General features: G+C 43.8%; 2 pseudogenes; one reads left to right on the top strand and one right to left on the bottom strand.

The window, feature by feature from the left end:
• Positions 1 to 23,618, bottom strand: part of LOC133362194 (zinc finger protein 721-like) — a 45,500-nt pseudogene extending 21,882 nt beyond the window's left edge.
• LOC133362195 (uncharacterized) overlaps positions 1 to 25,505 on the top strand; it is a 426,135-nt pseudogene that overhangs the window by 81,922 nt on the left and 318,708 nt on the right.

Below are 25,505 nucleotides of genomic sequence, written 5' to 3'. Positions count from 1 at the left end.
GCGCCGGGTGGCTAAAGCACAGCAAGTTGGTACAGTAGGGGGCACAGGTGGTGCATCAGCCAGTCATCTCGGTCATCTCGGTCAGTCGACCCGTGGCACCTGCTGGGTCTGCCCCGTGACCTCCTGCCAGCGGGCGTTCGACACTTCACGTGGTAGCCTCAAGGTGCACTTGGCCTGGCACAAGCGTCGTGGTGACGTCACCGCCACTTAGTGGCGAATGGCGGTTATTGTTGTTGTTGATGCAGGGAAAAAGAGGAAGCGAGGGGGCCTTGCTCGCGTGGCGAGAGCGATCACCTCACTCCTCCGCCGCGTGCTGCTTTGTGGTGGCATGGCCACCACACAGTAGGGGTGGTTGTTGTGGTCGTGGATCGCTGCCAACCATGACCACTATCACCAGACTACCCACCCACGCCGTGACACATCCCAGGCACACACCCACACACCCCGTGATACACGTCACACACACACACCACATGGTTCCCCCCCGGAGAGACGGTGCCACTGGGACCACAGCTGTGGAAGGAATCTGAGCAGCAGATGCCAGGACTACAGTGGAGAACGACTGCTATCAAGACACCTCACACAACAAACACACACGGGACTAGCCAAAAAAAACTAGCCGGCCCCATCTTGGACTAATAGGTGCAAGTTAATACCGTTCTGAACCTGTTTAATAAACATATTTAAGGACACTCGTTTTGAGCACGGTGCTTTTAACAAACAAGTGTGTTTTGTTATAATTTCTGTTAAACTTTGAATAATCATCTGAATGGTTTAGCTTGAAAGTGTGGTTCATAATAACGTTACGCAAAAAAAACAATCGTCATCTTATAGTCTGTAACATACGACCTTCGGTGTGTATATACACCAGTGTGTATGTGTTCAATATTTTGCACGTGTTTAAAATTTGCGACGAGTTTTTTTTTTGATACAGCTGTCTTGGCTGTGATGGTACCACCTGAAGACGGAAGCTTGTGTTGCCTCTGAAACGTCGTGATTTTTATTTTATTTTACTTTTTAATGTGTTTTACCTACGTGACCTTACCGACAAAACCTAAGAATACGAGTTGTTTTGCTAATTGCATTGACTATTGAGGTGTTACCAGCCCCTCGCACCCGTCCAAAGACCTCGTGGGCCACTGTGATGGCTACGAGCCTTCCCTCCGGGACATTGCTCACATCCAGCACAGCGTTACCGTCCAACACCGTCAATGAAGGAAGGGGGTTGTTTTTGCAAAACTTTACTCGTGGCTGGGGATTGACAAACAACAGGGATTGCCTCCTGAGAAACAAAAAAATATAACCCGTAAAAACAAAGTGTTTCACTATAAATCCTTTATATGCGTGGCGGCTAGAGTCCTCTCGTCCTCTGGCTTGAGATGGCTGCCACCTATGGGTCAGATGATTGCCTGCCACCATTAAGCAATTGGTAATTAAATATAATACAAATTTTCCTAAAAAGTGTAAAATTTTGGAAATATTTTTTTTCACGAAAGTACATTGTCACGCACAACGAGTCTGTGTGCAAAATGTCAGCTCGATTGGATCACGGGAAGTGGGTTAAAAAACGACCGAAAGATTTGCACGGTCGTAAGCGCGCAAGCGAGTGAACTTAATATAAAGCATTTAAAAACGAATGAAGGGGGCGTGGGAGGGTGGCGTAAGATGTGGAAAGCTGTAAGTCACAGGTATCAATCGAATTGGGTCAATGACACCAGCACACAAATGGTGGGGTCGTTTGGAATGGTGTTGCATTGATGAAAGATGAAGTTCTCCGACGTTGAATTTTATGAACTTTACATTCAATTGTTATTTTTAGAATGTACAATCTGCATATCTAGCAATTAGCTTCGCTAATCTGGCTATTGAGCTTAAGTCTGAATACATATGTGCATCTCACCACATAATTTGCGTTCATTTGCTAATATTCACTCTGCAATGTGTGTACACGTGTATATTTACACTTGTTTTTGTGGATATGTACATGCGTGTATGTATGTGTATAGGTATGTATAATCATTTGTTCGCCAATTTATTTGTGATGTCAAACGCAATCCCTGTTTACGTACACTGCTGTGTATGTATACTCGTGTGTGTATGCGCACTCGTGTATGCATGTGCACCCGTGTGTGTATGTACAAAGCTGTGTGTATGCACATTCGTGTATGTATCTACAGCTCTGTGTATGTCCACTCGTGTGTGGGTGCGTGTACAAGGGAGTGTATGTGTGTACTCGTGTGTTATTGTTATAATATTGTGTCGTACCAAGAATTGAGGGGCAACGTGGTAATGAATGCGGTACCACAACAGGGAACTGTAGCCATGTGTATGTACATGGGTGTGTACTGCTGTGCGTGTACATTCGTGTGTGTATTTACACTCGTTCATGGACACGTGTGGGTCTGTACACGTGTGTGTATGTATGTACAATCGTGCGTGCTCGCACATTTGTGTGTGTGTATTGCCCCTACAGTCTGTTAAGGCTATACGGGGGATCTTTATCTTTGTGTGTACAAAGCGGGGTGGATGCACATTCGTGCATTTTTCTACACCGCTGTGTATGTCCACTTATGTGTACAAGGGAGTGTATATGTGTACCCGTGTAAGTATGTGTAGTGGAACACACAACTTATTTTCATATCGTGTCGTACAAATAATTGAGGGGCAACGTGGTGATGAATGCGGCACCACAACAGGGAACTACAGGGATGAGACTCCCCGCTCGTGGTGCTAAATTAATGAAAACAGCGCCACTGAGCGGACAGAGCCCCGCCCCTACAGCTCGTGCGTGTGACGTCATGAGTGTGACGTCATGAGTGTGATCAGCTGACAGCCAGGATGCTGCCAGGTGAGGGTAAACTTGTGTGCTGGAGATGCTTCACCTGAAACTCGCCTCCACACGTGTTCGCTATGAACATTGTAGCAATAAGGGACGATTAGTCATCTTTAACATGTCAGGTCTTTATTGTTCTGCAAGAAAATTAAAGTTAAAACTCGTAGAAACACATGCACACTCGTGTGTGATTGCACACCGCTGTATAGACAGTCGTGTTTATAAGCACACTTGTGTGTGTATGTCTACTCGTCCGTGTTTTTTCAAGGAAGGATATGGTTGAAATAACGTACGATCAGTCATCTTCAAAAACAATTCAGGTCTTTATTAATCTGCAAGAAAATTCACGTTAATACTCGTATTGAAATCTTTATTAAAACGCATGCTCAAACAGGAAGGAACTAGACAAATTATTTCCCAATTTCAACAGTTAAAACATATTCTTAAAATTCAACACGTGAACGTCGATTTCCCCATTGACGTCCTTTTCGACTGAAGCCATTCGTCCAGAAGTCCAAGCCATCAAACACTAGAACAACGAACGTGCAATCCACGCACACTCTGAAACCTATACTTTAAGTTATTTATTTATTACACAATGATAAAAAAATTAAAGAACATGTTTAAAATATTGAGCAAAGTTGTGATCACAGTATTTCTCCAACTTTAGATCAACAAAACCACTTAACCACGAGAGTAAAATTAGAAATTGAACCACCACACAACCACTGCGCATCACACCACATCAACAAGTAGTCCGATAGGACTACAAAGCACCACCTTAACGTGACGAAGTCTAGAATAAACTTTAACACGCAATTAGCTGTGAGAGGATGACATGGCACCTTCTACCATAAACACCAAACATTTACCAGTCCCGATGATACAACCATCAGACGAAGCAACGCATCTATAGAAGTATAACATTGTTGTCATCCTGAAATAAGTGAACACTTCTGGAAATTAAAAGGAATACGTTCATCTGAACACATTATAGAGCATTCACAACATCACTCTAGCTCGGAGTACTGGAAATCACTGAAAAAATATATCTAAGAGACACGAATATACACAGGGCAACAGTTAACAGATGTACTCAATACGTTTGAGTCTTCAGCCACTCCACTACATCCAGCCATCTCTCCGGATCCAACTGCATAGGTTCGAAAGAGGAATTGTCGCCAGGACTCATTGCATCCGCTACATTCAGTAATCTCTCAGGATCCACCTGCCTAGGTTTGAAAGATGTATTTTTTCCAGGACTCATTGCAGTACTTTGAATTTCACCTTTTGATTTCACTTCACTATCATTGCGGATCTTCTGATGCTTGTTTCGGGGTGATGACTGTGAACATGTCCTCTCCCTCGTAGAGCAATTTAATGGCTTCTCACCCGTTTGTGTTTTCTGGTGCCTGTGAAGATCTGACTTCCTTGAAAATGCCTTCCCGCACACAGCGCAATTGAATGGCTTCTCGTTCGTGTGTGATTTTTGGTGTCTGCTAAGATTTGATTTCTCTGCAAATGCCTTCCCACAAACAGAGCACTTGAATGGCTTCTCGCCCGTGTGTGTTTTCTGGTGTCTGTTAAGATGTTGTTTATGTGAAAATGCCTTCCCACACACAGAGCACTTGAACGGCTTCTCGCCCGAGTGTGTTTTCTGGTGACTGTGAAGATGTGATTTCCATGCAAATGCCTTCCCACACACAGAGCAATTGAACGGCTTCTCGCCCGTGTGTGTGTGGCGCTGTGGAGAGTTCATCTGCTCCATGTGACTGATTCTTCAGAGCAGAGTAACAGTCGCGGGTGTTGTTGAGAGTTAAAGGCACCCTTTAAGCTGCGTGGATGTCTGCCTCAAATCGCCAAAAGCAAACTCTCATTAACGTCTAACCGACACACAGTAACGTCTCGTAAGTCGGGCTACACGCGACTACCAGTTGTATCCACTAACGAAGACACTTACTTGTTGATGCACGGCGTGTCGATGTCCCTGTAACCCGTCTGAAGAGATCGCCACGAACTCTCCCAGTCGCCAGGCAATCGCGCTCGCGAGGCTGGGTCTCGCAGGAGAAGGGTAATCTGCAGACAGAGGAGTCGAGCGTCTATCCTCAGTGAAATCCCTCTAGAAATGGTCTTGAGGTCTGAATTTAATCCCCTTATAACTCCCCTCTAGCATACAAATCCTTTGTTCTCGTCTTGGATTATCATAGACTTTGCATTCAATTGCTAATTTCTACATTAACAATCCGCATATGTAGCAACATAGCTTAGCGAATCTGGCCATTGTAATTTAACCTTAATACGTATGTACATCCTATTGCGTAATTGTACACTTATGTTTGAAAAATTACATACATCTCCATGCATATTTCCGTGCTTCCTGTGAATTTGCTAATATTCACCCGACAATGTCCTCTAAACTGCAGGGATTCATCTTCATGGTTCTTTCGGTAAAGTCACGTAGAAGGGAAGTAATAAAATAATAAAAATAAAACATAATAAAATAATTCTCACGACGGAAGAGCTGGAGGACGAGACAATGGAGGAGGTGGAGGAGGTGCAGGTGGTGGAGGTGGTGATGCAGGCTCGTGAAGGACGCTACTGGGCAGTTGGAGGCAGTCGCCCTCCAACAACAACGGAGGGCGGAGGAGCGACGCTCACAACAACGAGCGGAGCGCCGGGTGGCTAAAGCACAGCAAGTTGGTACAGTAGGGGGCACAGGTGGTGCATCAGCCAGTCATCTCGGTAATCTCGGTCAGTCGACCCGTGGCACCTGCTGGGTCTGCCCCGTGACCTCCTGCCAGCGGGCGTTCGACACTTCACGTGGTAGCCTCAAGGTGCACTTGGCCTGGCACAAGCGTCGTGGTGACGTCACCGCCACTTAGTGGCGAATGGCGGTTATTGTTGTTGTTGTTGATGCAGGGAAAGAAGAGGAAGCGAGGGGGCCTTGCTCGCGTGGCGAGAGCGATCACCTCACTCCTCCGCCGCGTGCTGCTTTGTGGTGGCATGGCCACCACACAGTAGGGGTGGTTGTTGTGGTCGTGGATCGCTGCCAACCATGACCACTATCACCAGACTACCCACCCACCCCGTGACACATCCCAGGCACACACGCCGTGATACACGCTGTGTAAACATCGTCACTGGGGAGACAAAGGCGGTCAGGCGTGGTGCTGGCCACCCACCCCCTCGTCTACCGTTGCGGCCTTCATAGGTGCTCGCTAACAGCACTTGCCCCTACAGTCTGTTAAGGCTATACGGGGGATCTTTATCTTTGTGTGTACAAAGTGTGGTGGATGCACATTCGTGCATTTTTCTCCACCGCTGTGTATGTCCACTCGTGTGTGGGTGTGTGTACAAGGGAGTGTATATGTGTACCCGTGTAAGTATGTGTAGTGGAACACACAACTTATTTTCATATCGTGTCGTACAAAGAATTGAGGGGCAACGTGGTGATGAATGCGGCACCACAACAGGGAACTACAGGGATGAGACTCCCCGCTCGTGGTGCTAAATTAATGAAAACAGCGCCACTGAGCGGACAGAGCCCCGCCCCTACAGCTCGTGCGTGTGACGTCATGAGTGTGACGTCACGAGTGTGATCAGCGGACAGCCACGATGCTGCCAGGTGAGGGTCAACTTGTGTGCTGGAGATGCTTCACCTGAAACTCGCATCCACACGTGTTCGCTACGAACATTGTAGCAATAAGGGACGATTAGTCATCTTTAACATGTCAGGTCTTTATTGTTCTGCAAGTAAAATAAAGTTAAAACTCATAGAAACACATGCACACTCGTGTGTGAATGCACACCGCTGTATAGACAGTCGTGTTTATAAGCACACTTGTGTGTGTATGTCTACTCGTCCGTGTTTTTTAAAGGAACGATATGGTTGAAATAACGTACGATCAGTCATCTTTAAAAACAATTCAGGTCTTTATTAATCTGCAAGAAAATTCACGTTAATACTCGTATCGAAATCTTTATTAATACGCATGCTCAAACAGGAAGGAACTAGGCAAATTATTTCCCAACAGGAATTCAACTGTTAAAACATATTCTTAAAATCTAACACGTAAACGTCGATTTCCCCATTGACGTCCTTTTCGACTGAAGCTATTAGTCCAGAAGTCCAAGCCATCAAACACATGAAAAACGAACGTGCAATCCACGCACACTCTGAAACCTATTATTGAAAGTTATTTTGTTTATTACACAATGATAAAAAATTTTTTAAGAACATCTTCTTGGTTCTTTCAGTAAAGTCACGTAGAATAGAAAAAAATAAAATAAATAAAAACATAATAAAATATTATTATTTTATTATTTCCATTCTACGTGACTTTACCGAAAGAACCAAGAAGATGAATCCCTGCAGTCACGAAAGCTTTAAATCGAAAATTAAAGAACATGTTTGAAATATTGAGCAAAGTTGTGATCACAGTATTTCTCCAACTTTAGCTCAACAAAACCACTTAACCACGAGAGTAAAATTAGAAATTGAACCACCTCATTTCCTGTGCAATAATTACAACACATGCCACCTTCTAGCATAAGCACCAGCCATTACAGCAGGGAACTGTAGCCATGTGTATGTACATGGGTGTGTACTTCTCTGTGGGTACATTCGTGTGCATGTGCACTCGTGTATGTATGTACAATCGTGTGTGCTCACATATTTGTGTGTGTTGAAACGCAATCCCTGAGCATGCACACTACTGTATACGTGCAAATGTGTTTATGTATATTGCTGTGTGCAATTACACTGTGCATGTATCTACACCACGATGCATTTACACTCATTTGTGCATCTATACATATGTGTTGTATGTATAGATGCACAAATGGGTGTACTCCCTCGTGTATGCATGTGCACCCGTGTGTGTATGTGGTGTTGAATGCGGCACAACAACAGGGAACTACAGGGATGAGACTCCCCGCTCGTGGTGCTAAATTAATGAAAACAGCGCCACTGAGCGGACAGAGCCCCGCCCCTACAGCTCGTGCGTGTGACGTCACGAGTGTGATCAGCGGACAGCCACGATGCTGCCAGGTGAGGGTAAACTTGTGTGCTGGAGATGCTTCACCTGAAACTCGCATTCCACACGTGTTCGCTATGAACATTGTAGCAATAAGGGACGATTAGTCATCTTTAACATGTCAGGTCTTTATTGTTCTGCAAGAAAATTAAAGTTAAATCTCGTAGAAACACATGCACACTCGTGTGTGATTGCACACCGCTGTATAGACAGTCGTGTTTATAAGCACACTTGTGTGTGTATGTCTACTCGTCCGTGTTTTTTCAAGGAAGGATATGGTTGAAATAACGTACGATCAGTCATCTTTAAAAACAATTCAGGTCTTTATTAATCTGCAAGAAAATTCACGTTAATACTCGTATTGAAATCTTTATTAAAACGCATGCTCAAACAGGAAGGAACTAGACAAATTATTTCCCAATTTCAACAGTTAAAACATATTCTTAAAATTCAACACGTGAACGTCGATTTCCCCATTGACGTCCTTTTCGACTGAAGCCATTCGTCCAGAAGTCCAAGCCATCAAACACTAGAACAACGAACGTGCAATCCACGCACACTCTGAAACCTATACTTTAAGTTATTTATTTATTACACAATGATAAAAAAAAATTAAAGAACATGTTTAAAATATTGAGCAAAGTTGTGATCACAGTATTTCTCCAACTTTAGCTCAACAAAACCACTTAACCACGAGAGTAAAATTAGAAATTGAACCACCACACAACCACTGCGCTTCACAACACATCAACAAGTAGTCCGATAGGACTACAAAGCACCACCTTAACGTGACGAAGTCTAGAATAAACTTTAACACGCAATTAGTTGTGAGAAGATGACATGGCACCTTCTACCATAAACACCACACATTTACCACTCCCGATGATACAACCACCAGACGAAGCAACGCATCTATAGAAGTATAACATTGTTGTCATCCTGAAATAAGTGAACACTTCTGGAAATTAAAAGGAATACGTTCATCTGAACACAGTATAGACCATTCACAACATCACTCTAGCTCGGAGTACTGGAAATCACTGAAAAAATATATCTTAGATACGCGAATATACACAATGCAACAGTTAACAGATGTACTCAATACGTTTGAGTTTTCAGAAACTCCACTACATCCAGCCATCTCTCCGGATCCAACTTCATGGGGTCGAAAGTTGAATTGTCGTCAGGACTCGTTACATCCACTACATTCAGCCATCTCTCAGGATCCAACTGCATAGGTTCGAAAGATGCATTTTTTTTCAGGACTCATTTCAGCACTTTGATGCTTGTTTCGGGGTGATGACTGTGAACATGTCCTCTCCCTCGTAGAGCAATTAAATGTCTTTTCACCCGAGTGTGTTTTCTGGTGCCTGTGAAGAGCTGACTTCCATGCAAATGCCTTCCCACAAAGAGAGCACCTGAATGGCTTCTCGCCCGAGTGTGTTTTTTGGTGATCTATAAGAATTGATTTCCGTGAAAATGCCTTCCCGCACACAGCGCAATTGAATGGTTTTTCGCCCGAGTGTGTCTTCTGGTGACTGTTAAGATTTGATTTATCCGCAAATGCCTTCCCACACACAGAGCAATTGAATGGCTTCTCGCCCGAGTGTGTTTTCTGGTGAGTGTTAAGATTTGATTTCAGTGAAAATGCTTTCCCACACACAGAGCAACTGAACGGCTTCTGGCCCGTGTGTGCGTGGCGCTGTGAATAGTTTATCTGCTCCATGTAACTGATTCTTCAGAGCAGAGTAACAGTCGCGGGTGTTGTTGAGAGTTAAAGGCACCCTCTAAGCTGCGTGGATGTCTGTCTCAAATCGCCAAGAAGCAAACTCTCACTAACGTCTAACCGACACACAGTAACGTCTCGTAAGTCGGGCTACACGCGACTACCAGTTTTATCCACTAACGAAGACACTTACTTGTTGATGCACGGCGTGTCGATGTCCCTGTAACCCGTCTGAAAGGTCGCCACGAACTCTCCCAGTCGCCAGGCAATTGTGCTCGCCAGGCTGGGTCTCGCAGGAGAAGCGAGGAGTTGAACGTCTATCCTCAGCGAAATCCCTCTCGAAATGGTCTTGAGGTCTGATTTTAAGCCCCTTATAACTCCCCTCTAGCATTCAAATCCTTTGTTCTCGTCTTGGATTATCATCGACTTTGCATTCAATTGTTAATTTTTACATTAACAATCCGCATATGTAGCAACATAGCTTAGCTAATCCGGCCATTGTAATTTAACCTTAATACATATGCATATCTCACTGCATAATTGTACGCTTCCGTTTAAATAACGATCTACATATCCATGCATAATTCAGTGCTTCGTGTTAATTTGCCAATATTCACCCGACAATGTCCTTTAAACTGATGCAAGTTTAGAGGATTTAACATCGACATAGAGTCTGAAGTATCAAAATGCTGATGTCCGGTTCGATTTCGACTAAGAGGTGCAAATGTATACTATACTGACTTTGTTTCATAAAATATATTTAAGTTTTTGTGTTGATATGAGCGCGTCAGTAAATCAATGTGATTTGTTTTATTTAATTCACGACAATTATTACGATTGCTGTCATACACTTTTATTGATAATCGAAATGGTATCGCTTGTAAGCGTGTGTGAGCAATGTCTTTCTCCAACTTTAGCTCAACAAGACCACTTAACAACGAGAGTAAAATCAGGAATTGGAACAACTCACAACCAATGCGCATCACACCACATCAACAAGTAATCCCATAGGACTACAAAGCGCCACCTTAACGTGACAAAGTTTGGAATAAACAAGACAGCACGCTCACATCATTTGCTGTGCAATAATTACAACACATGCCACCTTCTAGCATAAGCACCAGCCATTACAGCAGGGAACTGTAGCCATGTGTATGGACATGGGTGTGTACTTCTCTGTGGGTAAATTCGTGTGCATGTGCACTCGTGTGTGTATTTACACTCGTTCATGGACACGTGTGGGTCTGTACACGTGTGTGTATGTATGTACAATCGTGTGTGCTCGCAAATTTGTGTGTGTTGAAACGCAATCCCTGAGCATGCGCTCTGCTGTTTACGTGCACATGTGTTTATGTATATTGCTGTGTGCAATTACACTGTGCATGTATCTACACCCCGATGCATTTACACTCATTTGTGCATCTATACATATGTGTTGTATGTATAGATGCACAAATGGGTGTACGCACTCGTGTATGCATGTGCACCCGCGTGTGTATGTACAAAGCGGTGTGTATGCACATTCGTGCATTTTCCTACAGCACTGTGTATGTCCACTCGTGTGTGGGTGTGTGTACAAGGGAGTGTATATCTGGGGAGCGGTGGTGTAGCGGTTAGCGCGCTGCGCTATGAACCCGGTGACACGGGTTCGATTCCCGGTCACGGCCAACACCAGTGACGATTATCTGAACCGGTCCCGGGCCTCCCCTAGGTCGACTCAGCCTCAAATGAGTACCTGGTGCGGTGTGTAAACATTGCCACGAGGGAGACAAAGGCGGTCGGGCGTGGTGCTGGCCACCCACCCCCTCGTGTACCGTTGCGGCCTTCATAGGTGCTCGCTAACAGCACTTGCCCCTACAGTCTGTTAAGGCTATACGGGGGATCTTTATCTTTGTGTGTACAAAGCGGTGTGTATGCACAGTCGTGCATTTTTCTTCACCGCTGTGTATGTCCCCTCGTGTGTGGGTGTGTGTACAAGGGAGTGTGTATGTGTACTCGTGTAAGTATGTGTAGTGGAACACACAACTTATTATCATTTCGTGTCGTACAAAGAATTGAGGGGCAACGTGGTGATGAATGCGGCACCACAACAGGGAACTACAGGGATGAGACTCCCCGCTCGTGGTGCTAAATTAATGAAAACAGCGCCACTGAGCGGACAGAACCCCGCCCCTACAGCTCGTGCGTGTGACGTCATGAGTGTGACGTCATGAGTGTGATCAGCGGACAGCCACGATGCTGCCAGGTGAGGGTCAACTTGTGTGCTGGAGATGCTTCACCTGAAACTCGCCTCCACACGTGTTCGCTATGAACATTGTAGCAATAAGGGACGATTAGTCATCTTTAACATGTCAGGTCTTTATTGTTCTGCAAGTAAATTAACCTTCTTGGTTCTTTCGGTAAAGTCACGAAGAAGGGAAATAATAAAATAATAGAAATAAAACATAATACAATTATTTTATTATGTTTTATTTTCTTCTTCATCTTCTTGGTTCTTGCGGTAAAGTCACGTAGAAGGGAAATAATAAAAATAAATTTATAAAGTAATTTTATTATGTTTTTAATTATTATTTTTTATTATTTAATAAAAATAAAACATAATAAAAAAAACATTTATAAAAAAATGTATTGTTTTATTTTTATTATTTTATCATTTCTCTTCTTCAATAAGGGACGATTAGTCATTTTTACATGTCAGGTCTTTATTGTTCTGCAAGTAAATTAAAGTTAAAACTCGTAGAGACACATGCACACTCGTGTGTGAATGCACACCGCTGTATAGAAAGTCGTGTTTATAAGCACACTTGTGTGTGTATGTCTACTCGTCCGTGTTTTTTAAAGGAAGGATATGGTTGAAATAACGTACGATCAGTCATCTTTAAAAACAATTCAGGTCTTTATTAATCTGCAAGAAAATTCACGTTAACACTCGTATCGAAATCTTTTTTAATACGCTTGCTCAAACAGGAAGGAACTAGGCAAATTATTTCCCAATAGGAATTCAACAGTTAAAACATATTCTTAAAATCTAACACGTAAACGTCGATTTCCCCATTGACGTCCTTTTCGACTGAAGCAATCAAACACAAGAACAACGAACGTGCAATCCACGCACAATCTTAAATCAATTATTTTAAGTTATTTTATTTATTACACAATGATAAAATAAAATAAAAGAACATGTTTAAAATATTGAGCAAAGTTGTGATCACAGTATTTCTCCGACTTTAGCTCAACAAAACCACTTGACCACGAGAGTAAAATTAGAAATTGAACCACCACACAACCACTGCGCTTCACAACACATCAACAAGTAGTCCGATAGGACTACGAAGCACCAGCTTAACGTGACACAGTCTGGAATTAACAAGACAGCACGCTCACATCATTTGCTGTGAGAAAATTACAACACATGCCACCTTCTAGCATAAGCACCAGCCATTTAACAGCCCCGATGATCCAACTACCAGACGAAGCAATGTATCTTTCGAAGTATAAAATTGTTGCCATCCTGAAGTAAGTGAACACTTCTGGAACTTAAAAGGAAGGCTTTTATCTGAACACATTCACATGACTCTAGCTCGGAGTAATGGAAATGACTGAAAAAATATATCTTAGAGACACGAATATTCACAGGGCAACAGTTAACAGATGTACTCAATACGTTAGAGTCTTCAGCCACTCCACTACATCCAGCCATCTCTTCATATCCAACTTCATGGGGTCGAAAGTGGAATTTCCTTTAGAATTCATTACATCACTTTCGAATTCAGCTTTTTATTCCTGATGACTTGTGAAGTGTTTTCTAACCGTGAAAATGCTTCAAACACACAGAGCAATCAAACATATTTGTTCAAATGATCACACTAGCTTGGAGTACTGCTGCAAATCACTGATTCAAAAAGAGTTGTACGTTATTAATTGATCTTACAGAGATACAGACATGCACGTTCCAGGACTTCAACAGCTAAAAGAAGTGCTCAAAACTTTGATTTTCCAGCCACTCCAGCAGCCATTTTTGAGTATCCAACTGCATGGGGTCGAAAGTGGAATTGTCTTCAGCGCTGATTACATCCACTACATCTAGCCATCTCTCAGGATCCAACTGCATGGGGTCGAAAGATGAATTGTCGTCAGGGCTCATTACATCCAGCAACCTCTCAAGATCCAACTGCATGAGATCGAAAGAGGAATTGTTGTCAGGACTCATGACATCCACTACATCTAGGCATCTCTCAGGATCCACCTGCCTCGGTTCAAAAGATGAATTTTTTTCAGGACTCATTGCAGTACTTTGCATCTTACTTTTTGATATCACTTCATCATCATTGCGCATCTTCTGATGCTTGTTTTGGAGTGATGGCCGTGAACATGTCTTCTCCCTCGGAGAGCAAATGAATGGCTTTTCCTCCTAGTGTGTTTTATGGTGCCTGCGAAGAGCTGACTTCCATGCAAATGCCTTCCCACACGCAGAGCATTTGAATGGCTTCTCACCCGTGTGTGTCTTCTGGTGACTGTGAAGATTTGATTTCAGTGAAAATGCCTTCCCACAAACAGAGCACTTGAATGGCTTCTCGCCCGAGTGTATTTTCTGGTGACTGTGAAGATTTGATTTCTGTGAAAATGCATTCCCACAAACAGAGCACTTGAATGGCCTCTCGCCCGAGTGTGTTTTCTGGTGCCTGTGAAGATCTGATTTATGTGAAAATGCCTTCCCACACACTGAGCAATTGAACGGCTTCTCGCCCGTGTGTGCGTGGCACTGTGGAGAGTTCATCTGCTCCATGTGACTGATTCTTCAGAGCAGAGTAACAGTCTCGGTTGTTGTTGATAGTTAAAGGCACTCTCTAAGCTGCGTGGATGTCTGTCTCAAATCGCCAAGAAGCAAACTCTCACTACCGTCTAACCAAGACACACAGTAACGTCTCGTAAGTCGGGCTACACGCGACTACCAGTTGTATCCACTAACGAAGACACTTACTTGTTGATGCACGGCGTGTCGATGTCCCTGTAACCCGTCTGAAGAGATCGCCACGAACTCTCCCAGTCGCCAGGCTGGGTCTCGCAGGAGAAGGGTAATCTGCAGAGCGAGGAGTCGAGCGTCTATCCTCAGTGAAATCCCTCTCGAAATGGTCTTGAGGACTGATTTTAAGCCCCTTATAACTCCCCTCTAGCATTCAAATCCTTTGTTCTCGTCTTGGATTATCATAGACTTTGCATTCAATTGTTAATTTTTACATTAACAATCCGCATATGTAGCAACATAGCTTAGCTAATCTGGCCATTGTAATTTAACCTTAATACGTATGTACATCCTACTGCGTAATTGTACACTTCTGTTTGAATAATTACATACATCTCCATGCATAATTCCGTGCTTCCTGTGAATTTGCTAATATTCACCCGACAATGTCCTCTAAACTGCAGGGATTCATCTTCATGGTTCTTTCGTTAAAGTCACGTAGAAGGAAAGTAATAAAATAATAAAAATAAAACATAATAAAATAATTCTCACGACGGAAGAGATGGAGGACGAGACAAAGGAGGAGGTGGAGGAGGTGCAGGTGGTGGAGGTGGTGATGCAGGCTCGTGAAGGACGCTACTGGGCAGTTGGAGGCAGTCGCCCTCCAACAACAACGGAGGGCGGAGAAGCGACGCTCACAACAACGAGCGGAGCGCCGGGTGGCTAAAGCACAGCAAGTTGGTACAGTAGGGGGCACAGGTGGTGCATCAGCCAGTCATCTCGGTAATCTCGGTCAGTCGACCCGTGGCACCTGCTGGGTCTGCCCCGTGACCTCCTGCCAGCGGGCGTTCGACACTTCACGTGGTAGCCTCAAGGTGCACTTGGCCTGGCACAAGCGTCGTGGTGACGTCACCGCCACTTAGTGGCGAATGGCGGTTATTGTTGTTGTTGTTGATGCAGGGAAAGAAGAGGAAGCGAGGGGGCCTTGCTCGCGTGGCGAGAGCGATCACCTCACTCCTCCGCCGCGTGCTGCTTTGTGGTGGCATGGCCACCACACAGTAGGGGTGGTTGTTGTGGTCGTGGATCGCTGCCAACCATGACCACTATCACCAGACTACCCACCCACCCCGTGACACATCCCAGGCACACACCCACACACCCCGTGATACACGTCACACACACACACACCACATGGTTCCCCCCCGGAGAGACGGTGCCACTGGGACCACAGCTGTGGAAGGAATCTGAGCAGCAGATGCCAGAACTACAGTGGAGAACGACTGCTATCAAGACACCTCACACAACAAACACACACGGGACTAGCCAAAAAAAAGGGTAAACTTGTGTGCTGGAGATGCTTCACCTGAAACTCGCCTCCACACGTGTTCGCTATGAACATTGTAGCAATAAGGGACGATTAGTCATCTTTAACATGTCAGGTTTTTATTGTTCTGCAAGTAAATTAACCTTCTTGGTTCTTTCGGTAAAGTCACGTAGAATGGAAATAATAAAATAATAAAAATAAAACATCATAAAATATTATTATTTTATTATTTCCATTCTACGTCACTTTACCTGAAAGAACCAAGAAGATGAATCCCTGCAGTCACGAAAGCTTTAAATCGAAAATTAAGAACATGTTTAAAATATTGAGCAAAGTTGTTATCACAGTATTTCTCCAACTTTAGCTCAACAAAACCACTTAACCACGAGAGTAAAATTAGAAATTGAACCACCACACAACCACTGCGCTTCACAACACATCAACAAGTAATCCGATTGCACTACAAAGCACCACCTTAACGTGACGAAGTCTAGAATAAACTTTAACACGCAATTAGTTGTGAGAAGATGACATGGCACCTTCTACCATAAACACCACACATTTACCACTCTCGATGATACAACCACCAGACGAAGCAACGCATCTATAGAAGTATAACATTGTTGTCATCCTGAAATAAGTGAACACTTCTGGAACTTAAAAGGAAGGCTTTCATCTGAACACATTATAGAGCATTCACAACATCACTCTAGCTCGGAGTACTGGAAATCACTGAAAAAATATATCTTAGATACGCGAATATACACAATGCAACAGTTAACAGATGTACTCAATACGTTTGAGTTTTCAGAAACTCCACTACATCCAGCCATCTCTCCGGATCCAACTTCATGGGGTCGAAAGTTGAATTGTCGTCAGGACTCGTTACATCCACTACATTCAGCCATCTCTCAGGATCCAACTGCATAGGTTCGAAAGATGCATTTTTTTTCAGGACTCATTTCAGCACTTTGATGCTTGTTTCGGGGTGATGACTGTGAACATGTCCTCTCCCTCGTAGAGCAATTAAATGTCTTTTCACCCGAGTGTGTTTTCTGGTGCCTGTGAAGAGCTGACTTCCATGCAAATGCCTTCCCACAAAGAGAGCACTTGAATGGCTTCTCGCCCGAGTGTGTTTTCTGGTGACTGTGAAGATTAGATTTCTGTGAAAATGTTTTACCACAAATAGAGCACTTGAATGGCTTCTCGCCCGTGTGTGTTTTCTGGTGACTGTTAAGAGTTGTTTTCTCCGCAAATGCCTTCCCACAAACAGAGCACTTGAACGGCTTCTCGCCCGTGTGTGTTTTCTGGTGACTGTGAAGATGTGACTTCCTTGCAAATGCCTTCCCACACACAAAGCATTTGAATGGCTTCTCGCCCGAGTGTGCTTTCTCGTGCCTGTGAAGATTTGATTTCCGTGAAAATCCTTTCCCACACGCAGAGCAATTGAACGGCTTCTCGCCCGTGTGTGCGTGGCGCTGTGGAGAGAGTATCTGCTCCATGTGACTGATTCTTCAGAGCAGAGTAACAGTCGCGGGTGTTGTTGAGAGTTAAATGCACTCTCTAAGCTGCGTGGATGTCTGGCTCAGGTCGCCAAAAAGCAAACTCTCACTAACGTCTAACCGGGACACGGTAACGTCTCGTAAGTCGGGCTACATGCGACTACCAGTTTTATCCACTAACGAAGACACTTACTTGTTGATGCACGGCGTGTCGATGTCCCTGTAACCCGTCTTAAGAGATCGCCACGAATTCTCCCAGTCGCCAGGCAATCGTGCTCGCCAGGCTGGGTCTCGCAGGAGAAGGGTAATCTGCAGAGCGAGGAGTTGCGCGTCTATCCTCAGCGAAATCCCTCTCGAAATGGTCTTGAGGACTGATTTTAAGCCCCTTATAACTCCCCTCTAGCATTCAAATCCTTTGTTCTCGTCTTGGATTATCATAGACTTTGCATTCAATTGTTAATTTTTACATTAACAATCCGCATATGTAGCAACATAGCTTAGCTAATCCGTCCATTGTAATTTAACCTTAATACATATGCATATCTCACTGCATAATTGTACGCTTCCGTTTAAATAAAGATCTACATATCCATGCATAATTCCGTGCTTCGTGTTAATTTTCCAATATTCACCCGACAATGTCCTTTAAACTGATGCAAGTTTAGAGGATTTAACATCGACATACAGTCTGAAGTATCAAAATGCTGATGTCCACTTCGACTTCGACTAAGAGGTGCAAATGTATACTGTACTGACTTTGTATTATAAAATATATTTAAGTATTTGTGTTGATATGAGCGCGTCAGTAAATCAAGGTGATTTGTTTAATTTAATTCACGACAATTATTACGATTGCTGTCTTACACTTTTATTGATAATCGAAATGGTATCGCTTGTAAGCGTGAGTGAGCAATGTCTTTCTCCAACTTTAGCTCAACAAGACCACTTAACAACGAGAGTAACATCAGGAATTGAAACACCTCACAACCAATGCGCATCACACCACATCAACAAGTAATCCGATAGGACTACGAAGCACCACCTTAACGTGACAAAGTTTGGAATAAACAAGACAACACACTCACATCATTTGCTGTGCAATAATTACAACACATGCCACCTTCTAGCATAAGCACCAGCCATTACAGCAGGGAACTGTAGCCATGTGTATGTACATGGTTGTGTACTTCTCTGTGGGTATATTCGTGTGCATGTGCACTCGTGTGTGTATTTACACTCGTTCATGGACACGTGTGGGTCTGTACATGTGTGTATGTATGTACAATCGTGTGTGCTCGCATATTTGTGTGTGTTGAAACGCAATCCCTGAGCATGCACACTGCTGTATACGTGCACATGTGTTTATGTATATTGCTGTGTGCAATTACACTGTGCATGTATCTACACCCCGATGCATTTACACTCATTTGTGCATCTATACATATGTGTCGTATGTATAGATGCACAAATGGGTGTACGCACTCGTGTATGCATGTGCACCCGTGTGTGTATGTACAAAGCGGTGTGTATGCACATTCGTGCATTTTCCTACAGCACTGTGTATGTCCACTCGTGTGTGGGTGTGTGTACAACGGAGTGTATATGTGGGGAGCGGTGGTGTAGCGGTTAGCGCGCTGCGCTATGAACCCGGTGACACGGGTTCGATTCCCGCTCACGGCCAACACCAGGGACGATTATCCGAACTGGTCCCGGGCCTCCCCTAGGTCGACTCAGCCTCAAATGAGTACCTGGTGCGGTGTGTAAACATTGCCACTGGGGAGACAAAGGCGGTCGGGCGTGGTGCTGGCCACTCACCCCCTCGTGTACCGTTGCGACCTTCATAGGTGTTCGCTAACAGCACTTGCCCCTACAGTCTGTTAATGCTATACGGGTGATCTTTATCTTTGTGTGTACAAAGCGTGGTGGATGCACATTCGTGCATTTTTCACCACCGCTGTGTATGTCCACTCGTGTGTGGGTGTGTGTACAAGGGAGTGTATATGTGTACTCGTGTAAGTTTGTGTAGTGGAACACACAACTTATTTTCATATTATGTCGTACAAAGAATTGAGGGGCAACGTGGTGATGAATGCGGCACCACAACAGGGAACTACAGGGATGAGACTCCCCGCTCGTGGTGCTAAATTAATGAAAACAGCGCCACTGAGCGGACAGAGCCCCGCCCCTACAGCTCGTGCGTGTGACGTCATGAGTGTGACGTCATGAGTGTGATCAGCGGACAGCCACGATGCTGCCAGGTGAGGGTCAACTTGTGTGCTGGAGATGCTTCACCTGAAACTCGCCTCCACACGTGTTCGCTATGAACATTGTAGCAATAAGGGACGATTAGTCATCTTTAACATGTTAGGTCTTTATTGTTCTGCAAGAAAATTAAAGTTAAAACGCGTAGAAACACATGCACACTCGTGTGTGATTGCACACCGCTGTATAGACAGTCGTGTTTATAAGCACACTTGTGTGTGTATGTCTACTCGTCCGTGTTTTTTTTTAAGGAAGGATATGGTTGAAATAACGTACGATCAGTCATCTTTAAAAACAATTCAGGTCTTTATTAATCTAAAAGAAAATTCACGTTAACACTCGTATCGAAATATTTATTAATACGCATGCTCAAACAGGAAGGAACTGGGCAGATTATTCCCAATTTCAACAGTTAAAACATATTCCTAAAATCTAACACGTAAACGTCGATTTCCCCATTGACGTCCTTTTCGACTGAAGCCATTCGTCCAGAAGTCCAAGCCATCAAACACAAGAACAACGAACGTGCAATCCACGCACACTCTGAAACCTATTATTGAGCAAAGTTGTGATCACAGTATTTCTCCAACTTTAGCTCAACAAAACCACTTAACCACGAGAGTAAAATTAGAAATTGAACCACCACACAACCACTGCGCTTCACTTCAACAAGTAGTCCGATAGGACTACAAAGCACCACCTTAACGTGACGAAGTCTAGAATAAACTTTAACACGCAATTAGCTGTGAGAAGATGACATGGCACCTTCTACCATAAACACCACACATTTACCAGTCCCGATGATACAACCACCAGACGAAGCAACGCATCTATAGAAGTATAACATTGTTGTCATCCTGAAATAAGTGAACACTTCTGGAACTTAAAAGGAAGACTTTCATCTGTACACATTATAAAGCATTGACAAGATCACTCTTGCTTGGAGTAATGGAAATCGCTGAAAAAATATCTAAGAGACACGAATATACATAATTCAACAGTTAACAGATGTACTCAATACGTTTGAGTTTTCAGAAACTCCACTACATCCAGCCATCTCTCCGGATCCAACTTCATGGGGTCGAAAGAGGAATTGTCGTCAGGACTCATTGCATCCACTACATTCAGCAATCTCTCAGGATCCACCTGCCTAGGTTCGAAACATGCATTTTTTTCAGGACTCATTTCAGCACTTGATGCTTGTTTCGGGGTGATGACTGTGAACATGTCCTCTCCCTCGTAGAGCAATTAAATGTCTTTTCACTCGAGTGTGTTTTCTGGTGCCTGTGAAGATCTGACTTCCTTGCAAATGCCTTCCCACAAAGAGAGCACTTGAATGGCTTCTCGCCTGAGTGTGTTTTCTGGTGACTGTGAAGATTTGATTTCCATGCAAATGCCCTCCCACACACAGAACAATTGAATGGCTTCTCGCCCGTGTGTGTTTTCTTGTGAGTGTTAAGATGTGATTTCTGTAAAAATGCCTTCCCACACACAGAGCACTTGAATGGCTTCTCGCCCGTGTGTGTTTTCTGGTGAGTGTTAAGATGTGATTTCCGTGAAAATGCCTTCCCACACACAGAGCAATTGAACGGCTTCTCGCCCGTGTGTGCGTGGCGCTGTGGAGAGTTCATCTGCTCCATGTGACTGATTCTTCAGAGCAGAGTAACAGTCTCGGTTGTTGTTGATAGTTAAAGGCACCCTCTAAGCTGCGTGGATGTCTAAATAAAATCCACACAAGAAAACTCTCACTACCGTCTAACCGATACACAGTAACGTCTCGTAAGTCGAGCTACACGCGACTACCAGTTTTATCCTCTAACGAAGACACTTACTTGTTGATGCACGGCGTGTCGATGTCCCTGTAACCCGTCTGAAGAGATCGCCACGAACTCTCCGAGTCGCCACGCAATCGTGCTCGCCAGGCTGGGTCTCGCAGGAGAAGGGTAATCTGCACAGCGAGGAGTTGCGCGTCTATCCACAGCGAAATCCCTCTCGAAATGGTCTTGAGATCTGATTTTAAGCCCCTTATAACTCCCCTCTAGCATTCAAATCCTTTGTTCTCGACTTGGCTATTGCATTAAATAGTTAATTTCTACATTTACAATCCGCATATTAATCAACATAGCTTAACTAATTAAACTTTAATATGTATGTACATCCCACTGTTTGAATAATTACATACATCTACATGCATAATTCCGTGTTTAGCTTAAGGGTACGGGTAAGGAATCAAAACCCGTTTTCGACCTCTGAGTGGAACGCACTACTTATTATATTATAGCCTCGTGTGCAAAGAATTGAGGGGCAACGTGGTAATGAATGCGGCACCACAACAGGGAACTACAGGGATGAGACTCCCCGCTCGTGGTGCTAAATTAATGAAAACAGCGCCACTGAGCAGACAGAGCCCCGCCCCTACAGCTCGTGCGTGTGACGTCATGAGTGTGACGTCATGAGTGTGATCAGCGGACAGCCACGATGCTGCCAGGTGAGGGTCAACTTGTGTGCTGGAGATGCTTCACCTGAAACTCGCCTCCACACGTGTTCGCTATGAACATTGTAGCAATAAGGGACGATTAGTCATCTTTAACATGTCAGATCTTTATTGTTCTGCAATAAAATTAAAGTTAAAACTCGTCGAGACACATGCCCACTCGTGTGTGAATGCACACCGCTGTATAGACAGTCGTGTTTATAAGCACACTTGTGTGTGTATGTCTACTCGTCCGTGTTTTTTTTAAGGAAGGATATGGTTGAAATAACGCACGATCAGTCATCTTTAAAAACAATTCAGGTCTTTATTAATCTGCAAGAAAATTCACGTTAACACTCGTATCAAAATCTTTATTAATACGCATGCTCAAACAGGAAGGAACTAGGCAGATGATTTCCCAATAGGAATTCAACAGTTAAAACATATTCTTAAAATATAACACGTAAACATCGATTTCCCCATTGACGTCCTGTTCGACTGAAGCCATTCGTCCAGAAGTCCAAGCCATCAAACACAAGAACAACGAACGTGCAATCCACGCACACTCTGAAACCTATTATTTTAAGTTATTTTATTTATTACACAATAATAAAAACAATTAAAGAACATGTTTAAAATATTGAGCAAAGTTGTGATCACAGTATTTCTCCAACTTTAGCTCAACAAAACCACTTAACCACGAGAGTAAAATTAGAAATTGAACCACCACACAACCACTGCGCTTCACAACACATCACCAAGTAGTCCGATAGGACTACAAAGCACCACCTTAACGTGACGATGTCTAGAATAAACTTTAACACGCAATTAGCTGTGAGAAGATGACATGGCACATTCTACCATAAACACCACACATTTACCAGTCCCGATGATACAACCACCAGACGAAGCAACGCATCTATATAAGTATAACATTGTTGTCATCCTAAAATGAGTGAACACTTCTGGAACTTAAAAGGAAGACTTTCATCTGTACACATTATAAAGCATTGACAAGATCACTCTTGCTTGGAGTAATGGAAATCGCTGTAAAAATATCTAAGAGACACGAATATACATAATTCAACAGTTAACAGATGTACTCAATACGTTTGAGTTTTCAGAAACTCCACTACATCCAGCCATCTCTCCGGATCCAACTTCATGGGGTCGAAAGAGGAATTGTCGTCAGGACTCATTGCATCCGCTACATTCAGCAATCTCTCAGGATCCACCTGCCTAGGTTCGAAACATGCATTTTTTTCAGGACTCATTTCAGCACTTTGATGCTTGTTTCGGGGTGATGACTGTGAACATGTCCTCTCCCTCGTAGAGCAATTTAATGGCTTTTCACCCGAGTGTGTTTTCTGGTGCCTGTGAAGAGCTGACTTCCATGCAAATGCCTTCCCACAAAGAGAGCACTTGAATGGATTCTCGCTCGAGTGTGTTTTCTGGTGACTGTGAAGATTTGATTTACGTGCAAATGCCTTCCCACACACAGAGCAATTGAACGGCTTCTCGCCCGTGTGTGCGTGGCGCTGTGGAGAGTTTATCTGCTCCATGTGACTGATTCTTCAGAGCAGAGTAATAGTCGCGGGTGTTGTTGAGAGTTAAAGGCGCCCTCTAAGCTGCGTGAATGTCTGTCTCAAATCCACACAAAGCAAACTCTCACTAACGTCTAACCGAGACACAGTAACGTCTCGTAAGTCGAGCTACACGCGACTACCAGTTGTATCCACTAACGAAGACACTTACTTGTTGATGCACGGCGTATCGATGTCCCTGTAACCCGTCTGAAGAGATCGCCACGAACTCTCTATGCATGTCCACCACACAGTAGGGGTGGTTGTTGTGGTCGTGGATCGCTGCCAACCATGACCACTATCACCAGACTACCCACCCACCCCGTGATACATGGTGTGTAAACATCGTCACTGGGGAGACAAAGGCGGTCGGGCGTGGTGCTGACCACCCACCCCTCGTGTACCGTTGGGTCCTTCATAGGTGCTCGCTAATAGCACTTGCCCCTACAGTCTGTTAAGGCTATATGGGGGATCTTTATCTTTGTGTGTACAAAGCGGGGTGGATGCACATTCGTGCATTGTTCTCCACCGTTGTGTATGTCCACTCGTGTGTGGGTGTGTGTACAAGGGAGTGTATATGTGTACCCGTGTAAGTATGTGTATTGGAACACACAACTTATTTTAATATTGTTTCGTACAAAGAATTGAGGGGCAACGAGGTGATGAATGCGGCACCACAACAGGTAACTACAGGGATGAGACTCCCCGCTCGTGGTGCTAAATTAATGAAAACAGCGCCACTGAGCGGACAGAGCCCCGCCCCTACAGCTCGTGCGTGTGACGTCATGAGTGACGTCATGAGTGTGATCAGCGGACAGCCACGATGCTGCCAGGTGAGGGTAAACTTGTGTGCTGGAGATGCTTCACCTGAAACTCGCCTCCACGCGTGTTCGCTATGAACATTGTAGCAATAAGGGACGATTATTCATCTTTAACATGTCAGGTCTTTATTGTTCTGCAAGTAAATTAAAGTTAAAACGCGTAGAAACACATGCACACTCGTGTGTGATTGCACACCGCTGTATAGACAGTCGTGTTTATAAGCACACTTGTGTGTGTATGTCTACTCGTCCGTGTTTTTTCAAGGAAGGATATGGTTGAAATAACGTACGATCAGTCATCTTTAAAAACAATTCAGGTCTTTATTAATCTGCAAGAAAATTCACGTTAATACTCGTATTGAAATCTTTATTAAAACGCATGCTCAAACAGGAAGGAACTAGACAAATTATTTCACAATTTCAACAGTTAAAACATATTCTTAAAATTCAACACGTGAACGTCGATTTCCCCATTGACGTCCTTTTCGACTGAAGCCATTCGTCCAGAAGTCCAAGCCATCAAACACTAGAACAACGAACGTGCAATCCACGCACACTCTGAAACCTATTATTTTAAGTTATTTTATTTATTACACAATAATAAAAACAATTAAAAAACATGTTTAAAATATTGAGCAAAGTTGTGATCACAGTATTTCTCCAACTTTAGCTCAACAAAACCACTTAACCACGAGAGTAAAATTAGAAATTGAACCACCACACAACCACTGCGCTTCACAACACATCACCAAGTAGTCCGATAGGACTACAAAGCACCACCTTAACGTGACGATGTCTAGAATAAACTTTAACACGCAATTAGCTGTGAGAAGATGACATGGCACATTCTACCATAAACACCACACATTTACCAGTCCCGATGATACAACCACCAGACGAAGCAACGCATCTATATAAGTATAACATTGTTGTCATCCTAAAATGAGTGAACACTTCTGGAACTTAAAAGGAAGACTTTCAT

Source organism: Lethenteron reissneri, unplaced genomic scaffold (assembly GCF_015708825.2).
Source record: "Lethenteron reissneri isolate LAM-NWPU_2019-01 unplaced genomic scaffold, ASM1570882v1 scaffold_140, whole genome shotgun sequence".
In the NCBI taxonomy this organism is placed as follows: Eukaryota; Metazoa; Chordata; class Hyperoartia; order Petromyzontiformes; family Petromyzontidae; genus Lethenteron; species Lethenteron reissneri.
Note: the sequence above shows the minus strand (reverse complement) of the source record. Positions and strands in the feature narration are given on the sequence as shown.